Below are 22630 nucleotides of genomic sequence, written 5' to 3'. Positions count from 1 at the left end.
TCTTCTTATTCGGGATCCCCATCAATTTGATAGGAATCCTTGGAGTTGTAGTCATACTTGATGTAGTAGAACTTGATGTTGTCTTGGGGACCCACTTGACCAAGGCCTTAGGAGCTTCTTCAAATGCATCAATCTCCTCTTGAAGCTTGTCCTTGCCTTTTTGCTTGTGGTCTTGTGGTAGAAGATCATCTTGAGCTTGTGTCCCTTGGAAAGAAGTAGGATCATACTTCTCTTGTTGAGGAACAAACTTCGTCTTGGGGTATTGATCTTCTTCCCACTCAACTCCATTGGCATTGAACTTTCGTTCAAAACCAACACCTTGATTCTTCCGATGCCTTCCTTGCTTGTGTACGATTTCCTCAAATTGCTTACTTCCGGCAAGGCTCTTGTAAACACCTTTCTCTATGATTCCCTTCAATAAGCTATTTTCTTGCTCAAGTGTAACTTGGCTAAGAGAATCATTAGTGGAATCAAGAGAACTACTAGAAGCAACAACATTGGATTTAGCATGATTATTGTTACTACTAGAAGAACAATCTTTCTTAATCTTGTTGCTAGATTTCACTTGTGGCATTTAAGTAGACAAGACTAAACGTTTGGCGATGTAAGAAGAAATTTTCTTGTGAAGTTCATCATTGATTGCTTTTAAGAACCCATGCTCTTGCTCAAGGTTGAGCTTTTCAAAGCGTAACTTCTCACGAGTCTTTAAAAGTTCTTGATGATCTTCCAAGGTAGTTTCATGAGCTAACTGTGACACCCAAGTTTTTATTTGGATTTTTCAAAAGATTTTATTTGACTTGAGGGGAGTGATTTAAATTTTTCTTCAAGAGAACTCTCCCTCTCATATATTTTTCTTTATGGCAAAAGTCTTGTTTGGATTCACCCAAGATCTGCCTTTGGTCTTGGAAGTTCTTGCTTTTCATTTGGACTCAAGACAAAATGTTTTTCATTTGGGAAAATAACTTTTGAAAATCTTTTTGAATTTGCACTATGGCTTTTGGAAAGTCCTTTGCCACTTTCAACAATTCCTTCTTGCCATGTCATTAGTGCAAATCCTCTCTCCTAACCACTTCCTCACCTTTGGATCATGATTTGCATCAAATCCAGAAAGTTGAACCTCCCGATGTGATTATTTCCATTTAAATTCTATTCAAATAATTTTCTGCCTCCTTTTCTAGCACTTGGAGATTTACAAAGGAACTCCACTTTCTGTCTTGATTTTTGCCACCAAACCTTTTTCCCCATCCTCACCCGAGCCGCCGTCCGCCGGAGATAGTGTCGCCATCGACGTGGTGCTCCCTGTTGGACGAGTCCACCACCCACGGACACGGAAGAAGACGCTGAAGCTCTTGGTACCCTCCGTTTCTCCTAACTCGCCGTGGTTCGACGCCGGCGTCCACCGCAGTCTTCGGGCGCCGGCGAGCTTTTCAAACCTGACATGTGGACCCCGCGTGTCAGCCTCTGTTCTTTTATTCGCGAACCGTTTTTCTGTTGGCGCCTTCGGGCAAAATACGTTTTCTCCTTTGCGCTTGCGCATTCCCAACCGAAGCGTTTTCTGTTTTCTCAGTTAAAACCCTGGAACTTTTCTGTTTCATTACAGATAAGTCCCTGGACAGAAACCTTTATAACTTTTTAATAAAAAGGGATCTTTGAGTGATTCTTTTTCTGACAATATTCAAATTTTGTCTAGTTTTTTATGGGATTTATTTGAAAATTATTTGGAAAATTTTCTGTGCAAGTGTTGGTTTTCACGTTAGTATCCGTTTCGTGATTGCCGTAGGTTCCGGAAGAGGTGACGGAGCCGCGAACTTCGCCGAGCTAGACTCCGACTTCTCCGAACCAGGCAAGCATGTTTTGAACATTTGATATGACAGGTGTTTTACATGTTCACGTGAGAGTTTGTGCGTGGCATATGAGTATCGGTAAATACCTCGTTGCTTGTAAGGCAACGACCCGCTTGTTCCAAAGTCGCAATGATCTCTGATGAGAGATGGCCTAATCATGTGGTGACATGAAGGGCAGCAAGGTGGTACTGTTGTAGCATACCAGCCTTGCGTCATCCGACTTTCCCCAACATTAACGTGGTTGGAGCCACGTTATCGTTCTCTTCCCGCATGTTCCAAAGTTGCGATGATCTCTGATGAGAGATGGCCTAATCATGTGGTGACATGAAGGGCAGCAAGGTGGTACTGTTGTAGCATACCAGCCTTGCGTCATCCGACTTCCTCCGACGTTAACATGGTTGGAGCCATGTTACCGTTCTTTCCCCTTTCCGTGCTACCACATGTCTCATTGCCAGGATGCGGTTTAGTAAGTTGGTAACCTCTTTCCGTGTACACACCAAACAGAGAGGCCGGGATGATGGTACCTTGGCCCAGGATTAAAGCCAGTCATCCGGTCAGGGGGCATGGGTGTTTCCGGTTGGGACCGAGAGGGGGGGCACCCCCTTAGAGCGCGCGTATAGAAATTTGATCCCATGCTACGCGAGGTTGTAGCCTCCCCGTCTCAAGGTTTTTCTTGAACGTCGCCGAGGGTGATCCCTGGCTTCGGATGGTTGAATTGGGTGTGTACTGGTTAGACGTGTTTCTTCCAAAACACCGTAGACGAAACTAGTCCCCGTGACTACTGAAATCCGTTGGCTGTGGTTAAGTACAAACTCTGCAGAGTCAATTCTTTCCAAATCATTGTATCCATGATCAGTAGTGTAAACATTATATCCATATCTATCCGTGTGAAAAACTTGTCCCCGGTGAACAAGCTTTAGTGGTAAATCCAGTTTTATTGTTACTCCTGTGGATGGACTAACTTTATATTCGTCGCATGCTTGTGATAATTTATGTTTCCGAACGATTGTATTATTGAGCTGTGATATAAGCCCTTTATGTGACGTCGCGCAAACGTCCGACTGTGGCGTGTACGTGTTTCTTACTTTATATATAAGCCCTTTATGTGATGTCGCACAGACGTCCGACTGTGGCATGCACTGTCTTTATTTTCTGTTGCAAGCCCTTTATGTGGTGTTGCCTCGACGCCCGACTGTGGCATTATTATTCTGCATTTTCCGCTCGAGGAGTCTTTCAGACACTCGTTTGGCACCAGTATTACTATTCTGCAGTTTCCGCTCGAGGCGTCATTCAGGCCCTCGCTTGGCACCCAGTATTTATTATCTCTATGTCTGATCGCACTGGTTAACTTGTTCATATGCTTCATGTTGCATTCGTTATATCTTATGTCCGAACTGTCTTGCGAGTACTTTCATAGTACTCACCTGGCTTGTTGATTTGGCCAGATGTTGACGAAGGCGATCTCTTGGATGAAGAGTTTGATAGCGCGTCCGATGCCTAGAGGAGTCCCAGTCAGTCCTATGCGATCCCGGATATTGGTCACTTGTATTGTATACGCTTCCGCCACCGCAATAAGTCTTCTCGAGCCTCACTCCGACGCTCGATGAGTTGTAGTCTTCTGGAATCATATCACTCGCTTCGCGATGATATTTCCACCACCGTTATTATTGTGAGTTAGTAGTTTGCCACCCTATCCACCGTCTTGTTTTAGTGGCGTGCATGTAATAAATTGTTGGGCAGTCTCTGCTCAACCTTGTATTATATTTAGTACTCCTGGTATTTTTCTTCTGTGACCAAGATATTGTCTATCAGTGAGAAGGACTTCTTCCTCGCTGGTCCGTAAAAGGGATTGGTCTCTCAATAATTATTTTATTGAAAAACCGGTCGTGACAAGCTTGGTATCAGAGCCAGGCTTACTGTAGGAAGCCACTAGGTGCGATCGCTAATCGGTTATTAGCATCTTTTGTGCTTTTTCAGCATTTTGCAATTGTAGCTATTTTCTGTTGGTCATCATAAATTTATGACATGACTACTCAGAATTTTTGCCTACTTTTGTAGATGGCTGGTAGCAGCTGTGAGAATCGAGTGTTCACCAACGTGCCCGAGGGGTTTGTCAAGCTCCTCGTCTCCATCACCAAGCTCGCGATCGGGCCAGCAGCTCGCCCGGAGTTCACACTCTATCAGCACAAGCTCAGTGACGACGTGTCTATGCACCAAGCTGTGGTGCAGTTCAAGGGAGGACGATTTGCTGCTCGCCACTTCCGTTTTGTGGGAAGGGCCATGCCTACGGAGAGGCATGCCATGCAGATGGCTGCCCGTGAGGCGATAGCTCGCCTTCGGGACATCCTTCCTACGATGAAGACTCGTCGCTACCGCTACCTCCCATGCCATGTGCCATACACCAGCCACTATGCGTTTGCCTGCCATCGGGGAGAACGAGATGAAGCCATCGAGATGGTTGTGGAGTATCTCAAGGCTCTGGAGGAGTCTTTCGACAACCTCGTAGATGATCTTGTGGCTGCCCGCATGGACTTAGTCCGGGGCGGTCCTGCCAGCAGGAAGGAGCTTCTCCACACGGCGCCACCCCTGACATTTGTCTCGTCTTCAGCCTCGTATGCACCGGCCGTTTTGGCCACTGCTCGCCGTCTGCCTACCACTGAGGAGTTCGACCGAGTCATCGCTCCTACTCCAGTCAGAGCCGCACCGCCTGCCGCACGCGCTCTACCACCAGTCGCCCCCGCACCATCACCGCAGCGCAGCGTCACGCGCTAGGAGCCAGCTAGAGAGGAGGAGGTTGACTCTCCTGGACCGCTGAGCCTTGCCATCGGCAAGGGGAAGGAGATCTTCACCATCTCCGACTGAGAGCACCGAGTAGCCGCGTGTTATGCCCGCCTGTATGATGTGCTGTTTATTCCTGTATGCTAGTTTGTATTGGTGTGTTTGCTGCCTTCCGGAGTAGTACGCTAGTTTTAATAACATGTCAGGATGTGTACGCGCATCCTGAGTGCTGTATCACGTGTTTGCTTTTCGCATGTAAGATTTATGTTAAGCACTTCTTCTCCATAAAAAAAGTCATTTGTGTTTCTTTGAAAACCTTGAAGCCTTTTGATTATTGCCTTTGCGAGATTTTTTCTTGTGCTATACAGTTTTTTCTCATGGATTTTGCAAATAATACCCCAGACTGGAAAAATGTCTCGCCCGTGGACTCGCTCCATGCCCAATCAGCCAGAAGAGGTTTACGGGACACAGACCAGCAACAATTTCACTCAGGGTCAGTCCAGCCAACAAGACAGCGAAGCAGCACTGTCTCAAGTATGCCGTCTCTTCGAGCAAAGCCAGCAACAGCACCAAGAGATGATGAACCATGTCATCAATATGGGAAACCACCGTGAACCCTATCAACCACATTCCAAGTTATCCGAGTTACAGAAGACTCGCCCCTCAACTTTTGCTCACACCGACAGACCGCTGGAAGCCGATGATTGGCTTCGTGAGATTGAAAGGAAACTGATTATTGCTCAGTGCTCAGATCATGAGAAGGTGCTCTATGCACCACACTACCTTACTGGAGCAGCCGCAGCATGGTGGGAAAACTTCCTACACATGCATCCCAGGGAACACAACATCACCTGGGAAGAGTTCAAGGAAGGCTTCCGTGGGGCACACATCCCCAGAAGCATCCTAAAGATCAAGAAGAGAGAGTTTGATGACCTGAAGCAGAGAGGCATCTCAGTGACAGAGTACAATGGTCAGTTCACCCAGCTGTCTCGTTATGCCTACGACGAGCACATGACAGAAAGCAAGAAGATGGAAAAAATTCCTGGACGGCCTGGCACCAGCACTGAGATGCCAACTGATTGTGCACACCTTTCCGGATTTTAAGACGCTAGTGGACAAGGCCATCACCTTGGAGAATGAGCGCCGTAGTCTGGAAGATATCCGTAAGCGGAAGAGGGACAAGACGACTCTTACCCGCAGCAACCGAGGCAAGACTGAGGTCCCAAGGACAGACGCAAGGAAATCCACGACTACTGAGCCAAGGCCCGTCGGACAGTTTCATGCCAGGGACAAGGAGTTCACATACCGTCCAGGGGTCACCTGCTATGCTTGTGGTCAACAAGGGCATTATGCTAAACAATGCCCGAAGCCAAGAGATTCGGCACCCAAGCCGAACAATGGTGGAAACAATCCAGCCCCCAAGCACAACAACTACAACCCCAGCAACAACCACAGGAAGGGTCACCTGAACCATGTGACCAGGGAAGAAGCGCAGAATGCCCCAGACATCGTGCTCGGTACGTTCCCTGTCAACACAGTACCTGCCACAGTTTTGTTTGATTCTGGAGCTTCCCATTCGTTCGTTTCGAAGAGTTTTGTTTCGCAACACGGTTTTCCGATACTTCCCTTGGAAAAATCTATGATCATCAAGTCCCCCGGAAATAAGCAAACCGCTCAAGGTTACTGCCAGGGAGTGGTCATTGAGTTCGAAGGACTACAGTTCCACGTGAATCTCATCGTGTTGGAAAGTAAAGGACTGGATGTCATTTTAGGGATGGACTGGTTGACCACCAACAAAGGATTCATCGACTGTTTCAATCGGACAGTGATTCTCACTCACCATCACGGCAAGACAATAAGAGTTTCCGCTCAAGAAAGGCCACGATCACAGCAGCCAAAACTGAGCAAAATGGACATTGCAGAACTGAGAAAAGTTCCAGTGGTATGCGAGTTTCCTGATGTGTTCCCAGAAGAACTGCCAGGCATGCCACCAGACCGAGAGATCGAATTCAGCATTGAACTAGCACCTGGCACCGCTCCCATCTATAAGAAGCCGTATAGAATGGCACCCTCAGAATTGGTGGAGTTGAAGAAGCAGATAAAGGAGTTGTTGGACAAAGGATTTATACGAGCCAGCTCCTCACCATGGGGTTCGCCTGTGTTGTTCGCCAAGAAGAAGGATGGGACACTGCGGCTGTGCATAGACTATCGAGCCCTCAATATGGTCACCATCAAAAACAAATATCCGATGCCACGGATCAATGATTTGTTTGACCAGCTCGCACAAGCCAAGGTATTTTCAAAGATTGATTTGAGATCGGGATACCATCAACTGAAGGTACGGACAGAAGATATTCCCAAGACAGCTTTCACTTCCAGATATGGGTTATACGAGTTCACAGTGATGCCTTTTGGACTAACGAACGCCCCCGCATATTTCGTCCACCTCATGAACAAAGTATTCATGAAATTCATGGACAAATTTGTGGTGGTATTCATTGACGACATTCTGGTTTACTCGAGGACACCAGAAGAGCATGCTGAACACCTCAGAATTGTTTTGGGAGAATTGAGGAAACATCAGTTGTACGCCAAATTTAGCAAGTGCGAATTTTGGCTAAGACAAGTTGGTTTCTTGGGCCATATACTGAACCAAGAAGGCGTGGCTGTAGACCCAGAAAAAGTCAAGGCCATACTGGGCTGGAAGCCACCCGCCAATGTTACTGATGTGCGGAGTTTTCTGTGAATGGCCGGGTATTACAGAAGATTTATTGAAGGGTTCTCCACTGTGGCGAAACCTATAACACAGTTACTCAAGAAGGACAAGAAATCTGTATGGACGGAAGCATGCGAGCAGAGCTTCCAGGAACTCAAGAAGAAGCTGACAACCGCACCAGTCTTAACTGTGCCAGACATACACAAGAGCTTTGAAGTGTATTGTGACGCGTCCTGAAAAGGTCTCGGATGCGTGCTAATGCAGGATGGCAAGGTTGTCGCATATGCCTCCAGGCAGCTGCGAAAACATGAGGAAAATTACCCAACACATGACCTGGAGCTAGCAGCAGTCATACATGCACTCAAGGAGTGGAGGCACTTTCTGTTGGGAAATCGCTGTGAAATATATACAGACCATAAGAGCCTCAAATATATTTTCACACAGCCAGAGCTGAATTTACGCCAACGACGCTGGTTGGAACTGGTCAAGGACTATGACGTCGGTATTCACTACCATCCAGGGAAAGCTAATGTAGTGGCCGATGCCCTTAGTCGAAACCCCAGCCCGGACAATGACGGTCCGCAAAATTTGAGGCCTGAGTTTCAGCGAGAGTTCGCTAGGCTCAACATGATGTTAGTCTCTGAGGGCACCGTATCGAACCTGGAGATACAACCCACCCTGGTGGAACAAATCAAGAAGGCTCAGCAGGGACATCCCAGCATCGAAGGCATAAAGAAGAAAATGAATCTTCATAAGACTTCCGAGTTCGCCACCGACAGTGAAGGAACATTATGGTACCGAGACAGACTTTGCGTACCTAACATTGAGGAACTCAAGCAACAGATCTTGACGGAGAGCCACACCGCTCCATACTTGATTCATCCTGGAGGAACCAAAATGTACAAGGACATTCAGGAAAGATTTTGGTGGCACGGTATGAAAAGAGATATAGCCACATTCATTGCTTGTTGCGATTCGTGTCAGCGCATCAAGGCCGAGCATCAAAAGCCAGCAGGGCTACTCCAACCAAACAGGATACCAGAGTGGAAATGGGATGAAATAGGAATGGATTTCATCGTCGGATTACCCCGATCACAACGTGGGAATGACGCCATATGGGTCATCACAGACCGACTAACCAAGGTTGCTCATTTCATTCCCGTGAAGACTACCTACTCCACCCAAAGACTGGCAAAACTTTATCTATCTCGTATAGTTTGTTTGCACGGAGTCCCAAAGACTATAATATTAGACCGAGGCACCCAATTCGTCTCCAAATTTTGGGATCACCTACAACAAGCTCTGGGCACGCAACTAGCTTTCAGTACAGCATACCACCCTCAGACTGATGGACAGACGGAACGTGTGAACCAGATCCTAGAGGATATGCTAAGAGCCTGTGTGCTCACCTATGGATCCAGTTGGGAAGAGAGTTTGCCGTATGCCGAATTTGCTTACAACAACAGTTACCAAGCCAGCTTGCAAATGGCACCCTTTGAAGCATTGTACGGACGAAGGTGTCGTACCCCATTGAATTGGTCAGAGACAGGTGACAGCCGTATCTTTGGCCCAGATATGCTTAAAGAGGCCGAGGAGAAAGTTAAACAAATCAGGGACAGACTCAAGACAGCACAGAGCCGCCAAAAGAGCTACTATGATTCCGTATACCTCCGAGTATCTCCTATGAGGGGTCTGCAACAGTTCAAAATAAAGGGGAAGCTAGCCCCAAGATTTATTGGACCATTTTGTGTAAAGGCACGAAGAGGCACGGTGGCCTACCAACTAGACCTCCCCAAGGAGCTGTCAGACGTCCATGATGTGTTCCACGTCTCACAGTTAAGAAAATGTGTGAGCAACCCAGAAAAACATGTACCTCATGAGGACATTGATATGCAACCAGATCTCACCTACAGAGAAAGACCAGTAAAGATTTTAGAAGAGTCTGAACGGAGGACCCATCAGAAAACGACAAAGTTTTTCAGGGTTCAGTGGAGCAACCACACTGAGGATGAAGCTACATGGGAAAGGGAGGAATTCCTTCGAGCAGAGTATCCATATCTATTTGAGGATCAGCAGAAATCTCGAGGACGAGATTTTTCCTAAGGGGGTAGGTGTTGTGACACCCAAGTTTTTATTTGGATTTTTCAAAAGATTTTATTTGACTTGAGGGGAGTGATTTAAATTTTTCTTCAAGAGAACTCTCCCTCTCATATATTTTTCTTTATGGCAAAAGTCTTGTTTGGATTCACCCAAGATCTGCCTTTGGTCTTGGAAGTTCTTGCTTTTCATTTGGACTCAAGACAAAATGTTTTTCATTTGGGAAAATAACTTTTGAAAATCTTTTTGAATTTGCACTATGGCTTTTGGAAAGTCCTTTGCCACTTTCAACAATTCCTTCTTGCCATGGCATTAGTGCAAATCCTCTCTCCTAACCACTTCCTCACCTTTGGATCATGATTTGCATCAAATCCAGCAAGTTGAACCTCCCCATGTGATTATTTCCATTTAAATTATATTCAAATAATTTTCTGCCTCCTTTTCTAGCACTTGGAGATTTACAAAGGAACTCCACTTTCTGTCTTGATTTTTGCCACCAAACCTTTTTCCCCATCCTCACCCGAGCCGCCGTCCGCCGGAGATAGTGTCGCCGTCGACGTGGTGCTCCCCGTTGGACGAGTCCACCACCCACCGACGCGGAAGAAGACGCTGAAGCTCTTGGTACCCTCCGTTTCTCCTAACTCTCCGTGGTTCGACGCCGGCGTCCACCGCAGTCTTCGGGCGCCGGCGAGCTTTTCAAACTTGACATGTGGACCCCGCGTGTCAGCCTCTGTTCTTTTATTCGCGAACCGTTTTTCTGTTGGCGCCTTCAGGCAAAATACGTTTTCTCCTTTGCGCTTGCGCATTCCCAACCGAAGCGTTTTCTGTTTTCTCAGTTAAAACCCTGGAACTTTTCTGTTTCATTACAAATAAGTCCCTGGACAGAAACCTTTATAACTTTTTAATAAAAAGGTATCTTTGAGCGATTCTTTTTTTGACAATCTTCAAATTTTGTCTAGTTTTTTATGGGATTTATTTGAAAATTATTTGGAAAAGTTTCTGTGCAAGTGTTGGTTTTCACGTTAGTATCCGTTTCGTGATTGCCGTAGGTTCCGGAAGAGGTGACGGAGCCGCGAACTTCGCCGAGCTAGACTCCGACTTCTCCGAACCAGGCAAGCATGTTTTGAACATTTGATATGACAGGTGTTTTACATGTTCACGTGAGAGTTTGTGCGTGGCATATGAGTATCGGTAAATACCTCGTTGCTTGTAAGGCAACGACCCGCTTGTTCCAAAGTCGCGATGATCTCTGATGAGAGATGGCCTAATCATGTGGTGACATGAAGGGCGGCAAGGTGGTACTATTGTAGCATACCAGCCTTGCGTCATCCGACTTTCTCCAACGTTAACGTGGTTGGAGCCACGTTATCGTTCTCTTCCCGCATGTTCCAAAGTTGCGATGATCTCTGATGAGAGATGGCCTAATCATGTGGTGACATGAAGGGCAGCAAGGTGGTACTGTTGTAGCATACCAGCCTTGCGTCATCCGACTTCCTCCGACGTTAACGTGGTTGGAGCCATGTTACCGTTCTTTCCCCTTTCCGTGCTACCACATGTCTCATTGCCAGGATGCGGTTTAGTAAGTTGGTAACCTCTTTCCGTGTACACACCAAACAGAGAGGCCGGGATGATGGTACCTTGGCCCAGGATTAAAGCCAGTCATCCGGTCAGGGGGCATGGGTGTTTCCGGTTGGGACCGAGAGGGGGGCGCCCCCTTAGAGCGCGCGTATAGAAATTTGATCCCATGCTACGCGAGGTTGTAGCCTCCCCGCCTCAAGGTTTTTCTTGAACGTCGCCGAGGGTGATCCCTGGCTTCGGATGGTTGAATTGGGTGTGTACTGGTTAGACGTGTTTCTTCCAAAACACCGTAGACGGAACTAGTCCCCGTGACTACTGAAATCCGTTGGCTGTGGTTAAGTACAAACTCTGCAGAGTCAATTCTTTCCAAATCATCGTATCCATGATCAGTAGTGTAAACATTATATCCATATCTATCCGTGTGAAAAACTTGTCCCCGGTGAACAAGCTCTAGTGGTAAATCCAGTTTTATTGTTACTCCTGTGGATGGACTAACTTTATATTCGTCGCATGCTTGTGATAATTTATGTTTCCGAACGATTGTATTATTGAGCTGTGATATAAGCCCTTTATGTGACGTCGCGCAAACGTCCGACTGTGGCGTGTACGTGTTTCTTACTTTATATATAAGCCCTTTATGTGATGTCGCACAGACGTCCGACTGTGGCATGCACTGTCTTTATTTTCTGTTGCAAGCCCTTTATGTGGTGTCGCCTCGACGCCCGACTGTGGCATTATTATTCTGCATTTTCCGCTCGAGGAGTCTTTCAGACACTCGTTTGGCACCTGTATTATTATTCCGCATTTTCCGCTCGAGGAGTCTTTCAGACACTCGCTTGGCACCAGTATCATTATTCCGCATTTTCCGCTCGAGGAGTCTTTCAGACACTCGTTTGGCACCAGTATTACTATTCTGCAGTTTCCGCTCGAGGCGTCATTCAGACCCTCGCTTGGCACCCAGTATTTATTATCTCTATGTCTGATCGCACTGGTTAACTTGTTCATATGCTTCATGTTGCATTCGTTATATCTTATGTCCGAACTGTCTTGCGAGTACTTTCATAGTACTCACCTGGCTTGTTGATTTGGCCAGATGTTGACGAAGGCGATCTCTTGGATGAAGAGTTTGATAGCGCGTCCGATGCCTAGAGGAGTCCCAGTCAGTCCTGCGCGATCCCGGATATTGGTCACTTGTATTGTATACGCTTCCGCCACCCGCAATAAGTCTTCTCGAGCCTCACTCTGACGCTCGATGAGTTGTAGTCTTCTGGAATCATATCACTCGCTTCGCGATGATATTTCCACCACCGTTATTATTGTAAGTTATTAGTTTGCCACCCTATCCACCGTCTTGTTTTAGCGGCGTGCATGTAATAAATTGTTGGGCAGTCTCTGCTCAACCTTGTATTATATTTAGTACTCCTGGTATTTTTCTTCTGTGACCAAGATATTGTCTATCAGTGAGAAGGAATTCTTCCTCGCTGGTCCGTAAAAGGGATTGGTCTCTCAATAATTATTTTATTGAAAAACCGGTCGTGACACTAACTTAAGAGTGTTTAGTTCTTTAGTTAGACGTTCAATCTCCTTCTTATCATCATCATTCGTTTTATCTTGATTAGTAGTAAGTTCATCAGAGTTTTCATCACTAGAGTTCTCAACAAGTAAATCATCATCACCTAGCAAATCATCTTCATCACTATTGAAATCAACATACTCGGGGTGTGATACCTTTGGGCCTTTAGCCATGAAGCATCTTCCAATTCCTTCATTTGGTGGGTCAAATATATCGTAGGAGTTGGTTGACACAAGTGCTAGACCGACAACACCTTCATCTTGAGTATATTCGGAGTCGGAGTGATAACTTATTTCGGAGTGACGGTCGGAGTCGGAGTCGGATACCCATTCACCAACATGAGCTTGATGTCTTCGTTTTGTGTAGCTCTTTGATGATTTGGCCTTCCTTTCCGAATCCTTGCTTCTGCGAGAGGTTCTTCGTTCATAACGATCATCTCTACTCCTTCTCTCTCTTGGAGGTGATTCTTCTCTTCTACTTCTCCTTTTGGGTGAATCTTCTCTTTGTTTGTAGGGAGCCGTACACTCACTGGAGTAGTGTCCGGGTCTTCCACAATTGTAGCAATTACGTTCACGACTCAAAGATCTTTTGTCATTGTAGGACCTTGACTTGGCACTTCTTTCCTTGCTTCTACTCTTGTAGAACTTGTTGAAATTCTTCACCATTAGGCTCAATTCCTCATTGAAGGTTTGTTTCTCACTTGATGATGTAGGAGCATCACATGAGGCTTTGTAAGCACCACTTGACTTGTTGTGCAGCTCTTCCTTATCCTTGAGTGACATCTCATGAGCAACAATTCTTCCAATGACTTTCGTAGGCTTGAGATCTTTGTAATTGGGCATCATTTGGATCAATGTGCACACGGTATCATATTTTCCATCCAAGGCTCTTAGGATCTTCTTGATGATGAATCTATCGGTCATCTCTTCACTTCCCAAGCCGGCAATCTCATTTCTGATGAGAGCAAGCCTAGAGTACATTTCAGCGACACCTTCACCATCCTTCATTTTGAACTTGTCAAGTTGACTTTGAAGCACATCCAATTTGGACTCCTTGACATAGTCGGTACCCTCGTGCATATCAATCAAAGTATCCCAAATTTCCTTTGCATTCTCAAGACGGCTGATTTTGTTGTCGGGGCACAATCCGTTGAAGAGGATATCGCAAGCTTGAGCATTGTATTGCAGCATCTTCAACTCTTCTGCGGTAGCTTCACGGTTCGGTTCTCTCCCATCAAAGAATTCACCTTGCAAGCCAATACACACAATAGCCCAAATGGCGGGGTTATGTCCAAGAATATGCATTTTCATCTTATGCTTCCAACTAGCAAAATTAGTACCATCAAAGTAAGGACCTCTACGGTGGTAATTTCCCTCGCTAGACGCCATACTCTCCTAGGTTGTGAAACCAAGGCTATGATCACCAAAAGCTATGGAAATCAAGGCAAATGGAGACCAAAGCTCTGATACCACTTGTAGGATCGAAAGTATGTCTAGAGGGGCGTGATTAGACTACTTGACCACAAAGGGTCCACGAAGAAGCAACCTTGTCTATCCCACCATGGCCATCGCCCACGAAGGACTTGCCTCACTAGGGTAGATCTTCATGAGGTAGGCGATCTCCTTGCCCTTACAAACTCCTTGGTTCAACTCCATAATATTGACGGAGGCTCCCAGGTGACACCTAACCAATCTAGGAGACACCACTCTCCAAAAGGTAATAGATGGTGTGTTGATGATGAACTCCTTGCTCTTGTGCTTCAAATGATAGTCTCCCCAACACTCAACTCTCTCTCACGGATTTGGATCTGGTGGAAAGAAGATTTGAGTGGAAAGCAACTTGGAGAAGGCTAGAGATCAAGATTTATGTGGTTGGAATGGAATATCTTGGTCTCAACACATGAGTAGGTGGTTCTCTCTCAGAAAATGTATGCTGGAAGTGTAGGCATGTTCTGATGGCTCTCTCCATGAATGAAGAGTGGGTGGAAGGGTATATATAGCCTCCACACAAAATCTAACCATTACACACAATTCACCAAACTCGGTGGTACCGAATCAGAAAACTCGGTCAGACCGATTTAGTTCAAAATGTGAACGTTAGGCTTTTCGGTGGGACCGACATGTCAACTCGGTGGGACCGATTTCATTAGGGTTAGGGCATAACGTAATCTCGGTGGGATCGATTACACAAACTCGGTGGGACCGATTTTGGTAATAAGCTAACCAGAGAGTTGGTCAGGCAAACTCAGTGGGACTGATTCGCTCATCTCGGTTAGACCGAAACATTACGAAAGGGAAATAGAGAGTTTGCATTGCGAACTCGGTGGGACCGATCGCTCATCTCGGTTGGACCGAAATGTTACGAAGGGAAACAGAGAGTTTGCAATCCCATCTCGGTGAGAACGAGATCCCTATCGGTGAGACTGAAGTGACTAGGGTTTCTGGCAGTGGCTATGTCAAATGAACTCGGTGGCGCCGGATAGATCAAATCGGCGAGGCCGAGTTTGACTTTTGGTTTGGGACATATGTGGATATGAGAAATTGATTGAGGGTTTTTGGAGCATATCACTAAGCATTTTGAGCAAGCAAGCCATTAAGCAACACCTCATCCCCTTTTAATAGTATTGGCTTTTCCTATGGACTCAATGTGATCTTGGATCACTAAAATGAAAATGTAGAGTCTTGAGCTTGAGCCAATGTGTCCTTAGCATTTTGAGGGGTCCACATTTCTAACCCATGCCATGCCAATCATTGAACTTCCTGAAATAATCATCTTGAAGTAGCATTAGTTCAATGAGCAATATGTTGTTAGTAATTACCAAAACCACCCAGGGATAGTTGCACTTTCAGCCGCTCGGCCGGCGCACCCGCAGCGCCGACATCGTCATCAAAGAGGGCGGGTGCGCCTCCTCCTCGGCTCCACCCCACTTCGTCAAGCTGAATACGGAGTCAGGGCTCGCCGCCGTGAAGACGGAGCCAGGCCTCACCGCCGTGAAGACAGAGCCGGGGTTGTCCGACGAGGCGGCATTGAAATGGGTGCGCGAAGACTGGGAGCGGACGGAGCTAGAGTGCCAGTGTCGCGCCCTGGAGCAGTTGGCCGCTCGGCGCCATGGCCGCGATAAGGGAGGCGTCGTCGTTCTCGACGACGACCGTGACGATGACGCACCACCACCGGTCCGCCAGGGCGACCCCGAGCAGGGGTCCAACTGGGGCGGCCGCATCAAGGAGGAGAAGGACGACGAGGACAACGGCGGTGGCGGCAGCGACGACGACTTCCCCGCGCTGAGCGCGTTCTTCCTGTAGTCTAGGCCTTCATTTTTTTAGTAAATTTTAAATTCGCTATGTAAAAACTGTTTAAGTCACCGAAGTTTATGCCCCGTTTGCTGAATAATAGCCGAATGTCTTAAAAAAATTAAAATAGCCTTCTGGGGCGACCCTGGGGCCGGCGGCTGGGAACCAGTTCGGCCCCAAGCCGATTTTATCGCCGGGTCGCCCCTAGGCGGCGATTTCTCGAGCCCCCTGGGGGCCAACGGCTGGAGATGCTCTTACTGAAGGAAATATGCCCTAGAGGCAATAATAAAGTTGTTATTTATATTTCCTTATATCATGATAAATATTTATTATTCACGCTAGAATTGTATTAACTGGAAACTTAGTACATGTGTGAATACATAGACAAACAGCGTGTCACTAGTATGCCTCTACTTGACTAGCTCGTTAATCAAAGATGGTTAAGTTTCCTAACCATAGACGTGAGTTGTCATTTGATTAACGGGATCACATCATTAGAGAATGATGTGATTGACAAGACCCATCCGTTAGCTTAGCACGATGATCGTTTAGTTTGTTGCTATTGCTTTCTTCATGACTTTTTTTTAGAAAAGGAGGATGACCCCCGGCCTCTGCATCTGGGAGATGCATACGGCCACTTTATTAATTATTCTCGAGGACCTTACAAAGTATTACAAACAATATACCTGAATCCACCATCTTGGCAACATATGCCGCTACTCTTATCCATATGATGATGGGATGCTAGCTGGGCCACTACCGAAACCGCTCACCTAAACCTAACATCAAAAGCCGGAAGCCCCAGCCGAGCCACATACCGGGTCTGGGGCACAATCCGGTCAGACGCACTCTTGTGTCGTCGCCGCCATCTTCCACGGGTCCGTCTTCAGATTATATTGAGTCTTCTACCTTGTGAAGGCCACTTCTGCCATCAACGTCACCATGACGGCAGACAGCTACCTCCTCCTGCGCGAGTCCATCTCCGCGCATCGGACGCCGAGCCTCCACAGCGCCATGCCGCCGAACTCCGCCGCCATCAATGAGTGAGATGAAGTACCGCTCCACCACATGTGCCTATGACTATGAGATTATGCAACTCCCGAATACCGGAGGAACACTTAGTGTGCTATCAAACGTCACAACGTAACTGGGTGATTATAAAGAACCTTTACAGGTGTCTCCGATGGTGTTTGTTCAGTTGGCATAGATCAAGATTAGGATTTGTCACTCCGATTGTCGGAGAGGTATCTCTGGGCCCTCTCGGTAATGCACATCACTATAAGCCTTGCAAGAAATGTGACTAATGAGTTAGTTGTGGGATGATGCATTACAAAACGAGTAGAGAGACTTGCCGGTAATGATATTGAACTAGGTATTGAGATACCGACGATCGAATCTCGGGCAAGTAGCATACCGATGACAAAGGGAACAACGTATGTTGTTATGCGGTTTGACCGATAAAGATCTTCGTAGAATATGTGGGAGCCAATATGAGAATCCAGGTTTAGCTATTGGTTATTGACTGGAATGAGTCTCGGTAATGTCTACATAGTTCTCGAACCCGTAGGGTCCGCACGCTTAACGTTCGATGACGATCGGTATTATGAGTTTATGTGTTTTGATGTACCGAAGGTTGTTTGGAGTCCCGGATGTGATCACGGACATGACGAGGAGTCTTGAAATGGTCGATACATGAAGATTGATATATTGGAAGGCTATGTTTGGACATCGGAAAGGTTTCGGATGAGTTCGGGCATTTTCCGGAGTACCGGGGGGGTTAGCGGAACCCCCCGGGGAGTTAATGGGCCTTAATGGGCCATGGTGGAAGAGAGGAGGAGGCGGCCAAGTTGGAGGCGCGCGCCCCCCAAGCCCAATCCGAATTGGGGGGGGCTTTCCTTCTCTCCCTCTCCCTCTTCCTTCTTCTCCTACTCCAACTAGGGAAGGGGGATACCTACTCCTACTAGAAGTAGGAACCCCCCCCTTGGGCGCGCCCCATGAGGACGGCCCTCCCCGTGCTCCACTCCTTTATATACGGGGGAGGGGGCACCCCATAGACACACAAGTTGATTGTTTAGCCGTGTGCGGTGCCCCCTCCACAAATTTTCACCTCGGTCATCTCGTTGTAGTGCTTAGGCGAAGCCCTGCGTCGATAACTTCATCATCACCATCATCACGCTGTCGTGCTGACGAAACTCTCCCTCGGCCTCAGTTGGATCAAGAGTTCGAGGGACGTCACCGAGCTGAACGTGTGCAGATCGCGGAGGTGCCGTGCGTTCGGTACTTGATCGATTGGATCATGAAGACATTCGACTACATCAACCACGTTACTTAACGCTTCCGCTTTCGGTGTACGAGGGTACGTGGACACACTCTCCCGCTCGTTGCTATGCATCACATAGATAGATCTTGCGTGATCGTAGGTAAAAAATTTGAAATACCGCGTTCCCCAACAATGGCATCCGAGCCAGGTCTATGCATAGATGTTATATGCACGAGTAGAACACAAAGAGTTTTGGGCAATAATAGTCATACTGCTTACCAGCATGTCATACTTTGATTCGGCGGTATTGTTGGATGAAGCGGCCCAGACCGACATTACATGACCGCGTTCATGAGACTGGTTCTACCGCCGTGCTTTGCACACAGGTGGCTAGTGGGTGTATGTTTCTCCAACTTTAGTTGAATCGAGTGTGACTACGCCCGGTCCTTGTTGAAGGTTAAAACAGCACACTTGACCAAAAATCGTTGTGGTTTTTTATGCGTAGGTAAGAACGGTTCTTGCTAAACCCGTAGCAGCCACGTAAAATTTGCAACAACAAGTAGAGGACGCCTAACTTGTTTTCGCAGGGTATGTTGTGATGTGATATGGTCAAGACGTGATGATATATAAATTGTAGTATGAGATGATCATGTATTGTAACAGTTATCGGCAACTGGCAGGAGCCTTATGGTTGTCGCTTTATTGTTTGAAATGCAATCGCCATGTAATTGCTTTACTTTATCACTAAGCGGTAGTGATAGTCATGATAGCAATAGTTGGCGAGACGACAACGATGCTTCGATGGAGATCAAGGTGTCAAGCCGGTGACGATGGTGACCATGACGGTGCTTTGGAGATGGAGATCAAAGGCACACGATGATGATGGCCATATCATATCACTTATATTGATTGCATGTGATGTTTATCCTTTATGCATCTTATTTTGCTTAGTTCGGCGGTAGCATTATAAGATGATCTCTCACTAAATTTCAAGGTCTAAGTGTTCTCCCTGAGTATGCACCGTTGCGACAGTTCGTCGTGCCGAGACACCACGTGATGATCGGGTGTGATAAGCTCTACGTTCACATACAACGGGTGCAAGCCAGTTTTGCACACGCAGAATACTCAGGTTAAACTTGACGAGCGTAGCATATGCAGATATGGCCTCGGAACACTGAGACCGAAAGGTCGAGCGTGAATCATATAGGAGATATGATCAACATAGTGATGTTCACCATTGAAAACTACTCCATCTCACGTGATGATCGGACATGGTTTAGTTGATTTGGATCACGTGATCACTTAGATGATTAGAGGGATGTCTATCTAAGTGGGAGTTCTTAAGTAATATAATTGAACTTTAATTTATCATGAACTTAGTACCTGATAGTATTTTGCATGTCTATGTTGTTGTAGATCAATGGCCCGTGCTACTGTTCCTTTGAATTTTAATGCGTTCCTATAGAAAGCTAAGTTGAAAGATGATGGTAGTAACTACACGGACTGGGTCCGTAACTTGAGCATTATCCTCATTGCTGCACAGAAGAATTACGTCCTGGAAGCACCGCTAGGTGCAAGACCCGCTGCAGGAGCAACGCCGGACGTTGTGAATGTTGGGGAACGTAGTAATTTCAGAAAAAATTCCTACGCACACGCAAGATCATGGTGATGCATAGCAACGAGAGGGGAGAGTGTTGTCCACGTACCCTCGTAGACCGAAAGCGGAAGCGTTAACACAACGCGGTTGATGTAGTCATACGTCTTCACGATCCGACCGATTAAATACCGAACGCACGGCACCTCCGAGTTCAGCACACGTTCAGCTCGATGACGTCCCTCGAACTCCGATCCAGCCGAGTGTTGAGGGAGAGTTTCGTCAGCACGACGGCGTGGTGACGATGATGATGTTCTACCGACGCAGGGCTTCGCCTAAGCACCGCTACGATATTATCGAGGTGTAATATGGTGGAGGGGGGCACCGCACACGGCTAAAAGATCGTTGATCAATTGTATGTATAGAGGTGCCCCCCTGCCCCCGTATATAAAGGAGCAAGGGGGGTTCGGCCGGCCTAGAAGAGAGGCGCGCCAGGAGGAGTCCCACTCCTACCGAGAGTAGGACTCCCCCCTTTTCCATGTTGGACTAGGAGAGAAAAGGGGGAAGAGGTGGAGGGGAGGAAGGAAGGGGGGGCGCCTAACCGACTGCCCCTGGTTCTTCTGAAAAAATTATCAGGCCTTCAGGCCTCCAAGCACTCCGAGCATTGGGCCGCCTTCCCTGGCCGGCTACCTCTGCAGCCGACTTCCGGAAGGCGACCCAGCCTCACCAACTCCTCCCCAGGACGACTACGGGGTGGCCGACTCCAAGAAGCCGGCCAAGACCACAACCACTTCAAGCCACTCCCACATTACGGCGACGCGACGGGGTGTGGCCACAGTGCGGCCCACTACCCCCAAAGCCCGAGGCGGGCATGGCTACAGGAGGCCGTACGGGACGGCCAACTCCCGTGCGGCCCGGCACTATAGCCATGCTGGCCTCGACGTCACCCACTACCGACTCCCGTACGGCCCGCGGGCGGCGGGCCCCTTCAGCCAGAGAGAGGCGTGAAGGCGGCCCGGCCTTTCCCAGTCGGCCAAGAGCGTAGCCGGCCTCCAGAAGCCGGCTACTCCCTTCCTCGAAGCAGGAGCCCCATTAAGGAGACAAGACGAGGTAAGGCTACAGTGAGAGCCCCCGAGGCGGCCCACTGTAGCCACGCTTACCTTGACAAAGCCCTCGTCATCATAGGCGCGGCTACAGTAAGCAGCCGCCAACAAGACCCTAGGCGGTGGGGCCGGCCTGTCGACCAAGTAGCCGGCAGCCGGCGGGACCCACCAGCCGGCGGAGAAGCCGGCGAGCGTAGACACTGACGGCTGGGACCAGAGCCCGGCCGGATTACCATTGTACCCCCGGGGGGTAGGCCTATATAAACCCCCCGGAGCACCCATGCAAAGGGTTCGCCTCTGAGCTTGGTTGGCCTCTGAGCATAGAGTTGCCTTCTAAGCATAGCACACACACCATAGATAGAGAGAAGCAAGAGCTAGCCTTGTTCTTCTTCTCCCTCGATCTCAACAGCTCTAGGAGCGATTGTAGCTACCTTTCATCGATCTAGTGATCATGCGGAGACCCCGCATCGCAGGATTAGGGGTGTTATCTCCTCGGAGAGCCCCGAACCTGGGTAAGATCCGCCGGCGTGCATGTCTTCGCCTCATCCCGTTTCCAGGCACCGGCGACGTTTTATTGGCTCCCACAATGATAAGCCATCCCTTGGCATATGTCGCACCAACCACCCGACATTTGGCGCCCACCGTGGGGCCAGGTGCACCGTTGTCCGGAGACCTGTTCTGGACGGGAACCCTCTTCCTCCCCCGTGAGCGCAGCCAGCCTACTGCAACCGATGGCGTTTGCCTCGACGCGCTGCAAGGCGTCGACGACGCCTGCGCAGCGAGCCGCCTCGCCGATCTGCTCGGCGAGACTCGCATCTCCGACGAGCCTGCGTCCGACGCAGGCACCGACTACCCCGAGAGCCGCCTCGTCAGCCTCCTCGACCAACTTCACGTCTCCAGCGAGCCTGTTGCGGACATGGAGTCGGTCGGCTCCACCGACCCGATGCTCGTCGACTCCGACACCGCATCGCTTGACGCCTACCCCTCCGACGTGGTGGTCTTCGACGACCCCCTCCCTCGAGCTGACAGCGGCAGTAGCGCTGTCACCGAAGTGCTGGTCATCAGCCACGTCTCCAACTCGGGCGAGAATGCCCGCGACGCTCAGCAAGCGGCGATGCACGACCTCTCCGTCCCCATCCCGGCCGACGCCGACACCGAGACCCTGGAGGCACGCCGCCTTGCCCTCATCGCGGAGGGCCAGAAGATAGCCTCGATGAGACGCCTCACCGAGGCCCACCAGCGCGAAGTTGACCGCGCCGCCTTCGGCACGCCGCCGCCTAGCGGCCCGAGCCGAGCCGGCTTCGTCCAGAAGCGCGGCGCAGCCGTCGCCAGCATGCTGGGCGCAGATCGCCCCGTCTACGCCACCCCGCTCGAGAATCTGCGAGCCGCTCAGGCGGCTGCAGAAGAGCTCAATGGGCTGGGAGCCGATGAGCTCCCCTACATGATGAGACGGATCCAACAGCTGCTCGACGCGGCTGCAGAACGGCACGAAGCCGGCGCCCGTGCTGATAGTCATCCCCCGCACCGGGAGCACGCCGCGACGTCCCGCTCGCCGACTGCGAGCGGCGCGCGCCAGAAGAAAGACAAGGAGCTGGCTACCAGCCGCAGCCGGACTCGCATCACCATCGAGCGCGACGCGGATGGCCGCCCTCGAGCTGTAGAGCACCAAGGAAACCTGCCTCCTCCCCCGCCTCGAAGAGAAAGACGCCTCACTCCGCCGCCTATCACACACCCGACTCTTGGCGGCCGACTCGGCCGCCGAGAAGGAGTCGGCGAGAACGACGCCCGCCACAGGAT

This window comes from Aegilops tauschii, chromosome 7, assembly GCF_002575655.3.
Source record: "Aegilops tauschii subsp. strangulata cultivar AL8/78 chromosome 7, Aet v6.0, whole genome shotgun sequence".
Classification (NCBI taxonomy): Eukaryota; Viridiplantae; Streptophyta; class Magnoliopsida; order Poales; family Poaceae; genus Aegilops; species Aegilops tauschii.
Note: the sequence above shows the minus strand (reverse complement) of the source record.